This window comes from Gossypium hirsutum, chromosome A02, assembly GCF_007990345.1.
Source record: "Gossypium hirsutum isolate 1008001.06 chromosome A02, Gossypium_hirsutum_v2.1, whole genome shotgun sequence".
Taxonomy (NCBI): Eukaryota; Viridiplantae; Streptophyta; class Magnoliopsida; order Malvales; family Malvaceae; genus Gossypium; species Gossypium hirsutum.
The window spans coordinates 29,719,467-29,721,540 of NC_053425.1; the positions used below are offsets into that span (position 1 = coordinate 29,719,467).

Sequence of the window (2,074 nt, forward strand, 5' to 3'; positions counted from 1 at the left end):
ACGGACTCGGGTACGGGCTGTTACATTTTCTCCAACCTTAAGTTGATTTGGTGAGGTATTGAGCTCGTCCTATCTCAGTTTCGGTTTATCGGTTGTTCTTGATTTCTGTTTCCACCATTCATCTAACTCCTCGATTTGTAGCCTTCGTTCTTCATAGATAAGTCATTTGTTGTTGTTTGAACATGGCTCATATGCATTCTTCGTAACTATTTCCTGCACAGAGGGTTTCACTACATGATCGGTAGTAGTAGAATGATTTATACAACCACCTTCAATTTTTGATGTGTTACTCGAATTACGAGCTTGAAGGGTGATTGTTTCGTCTCCCATACAAAGTGTGAGTTCACCTGTGAGAATATCAATAATGGTTCCAGCAGTCGCTAAAAAGGGTTGTCCTAAAATTAAAGGTGCGTTACTATCCTCTTCCATGTTTAGAACAACAAAGTCTACTGGGTATATAAATTTATCAATCTTAACAAGAACATCTTCAATGATACCCTTAGGAAATCTAATGGTTTTATAAGCCAATTGAATGCTCATCCTAGTTTGTTTGGGTTTCCCAAGACCTAGCTATTTAAACATTTTGTAAGGCATAACATTAATGCTTTCCCCTAAGTCAGCCAATGCATTATGAACATCTAAACTACCAATTAAACAAGGAATCGTAAAACTCCATGGATCTTTGAATTTGTTGGGTAGCTTATTTTGTAATATGGCTGAGCAAACTGCATTCAATTCCACATGCGACGCCTCATCCAACTTTCGTTTATTTGTTAAAAGCTCCTTTAAGATTTTGACTGCATTTGGCATATGCGAAAGAGCTTCAATAAACGGTAAATTAATATGTAACTTTTTTAATAATTTAAGGAATTTACCAAATTGTTCTTCTCTGCGGTCTTTACTTGTTGCGTTTGGGTATGGCACACGAGGTTTGTATTCTTTAGTTACCAGTTTTTGGTCATTGTGGTCCACCTCACCCTTACCTTTACTTACCACAGTTTCTTGCTTCGGTTCTGGTTCAGGTGCAACTAACCCTTCTGCATCTTGAATGGTAGTTGCATTGATTTGCTCCCTTGGGTTAGATTCAGTGTTACTCGGCAAACTACCTTGTGGTCATTTAGAAATTAGTTTGGCGAGTCGGCCTATCTGAGTTTCGAGCCCTTGGATTGATGCTTGTTGATTCTTAAGAACTATCTCGGTATTCTGGAAACGAGTTTCTGACACCGAGATAAATTTTGTTAACATCTCCTCAAGGTTCGACTTCTTTTCTTGCTAGTAAGGTGGTTGTTGAAAACCTGGAGGATGTTGTGGCCTTTGATTTCCTTGACCACCCCACGAGAAATTGGGATGGTTTTTCCAACCTGCATTATAAATGCTACTATACGGGTTATTTTGGGGTCTAGAGTTATTGTTACCCATATATTGGACTTGTTCCTCCTCAATGCTAGGGTTGAAGGGTTGATATTCTGTGCATGCTCCTCCTCTATTCGAATCGTACCTCATCACTGAATGTACCTAAGTAGAACCACACAAACTGTCAATCTTTTTATTTAAGAGTTCTACTTGGCTAGATAGAATAGTAACCGCGTCAAGGTTGAAAACACCAGCTGCTTTCATCAGCTTTGTTTTTAGTGACATCTCCTTAATAAATTCGTAAGCTGCCTCAGGTATCTTATTATTGATAGTTCCTCGAGCGGCTGCATCAATCATCTGCCGAGTCGAAGGATTCAGGCCATTATGAAATGTTTAAACCTGTAGCCAAAGCGGTAACCCATGGTGAGGGCACCTTCTCAAAAGGTCCTTGTATCTCTCCCATGCATCTAGAATGTTTCTAAATCCATCTGCACAAAAGAAGAGATATCACTACGTAATTTGGCTGTTTTAGCCGGCATAAAATATTTTAATAAAAACTTTTCGATCATTTATTCCCAAGTAGTGATTGACCCTCGTGGTAACGAGTTCAACCATTTTTTAGCCTTATTCCTTAATGAAAAGGGAAACGACCGAAGGTGAATGGCATCATCAGAAACGCCATTAATTTTAAAGGTATCGCAAAATTATAGGAAATTTGCCA

At 38.8% G+C, this 2,074-nt stretch overlaps 1 non-coding gene across 1 annotated transcript; it reads left to right on the forward strand.

Annotated features, from left to right (window-relative positions):
* The first annotated feature begins 1,768 nt into the window (after positions 1-1,768).
* Positions 1,769-1,874, forward strand: LOC121217464 (small nucleolar RNA R71). Its single transcript, XR_005913549.1, has one exon. It is a non-coding gene; the product is annotated as a small nucleolar RNA R71 (small nucleolar RNA).
* Positions 1,875-2,074: the final 200 nt, after the last annotated feature.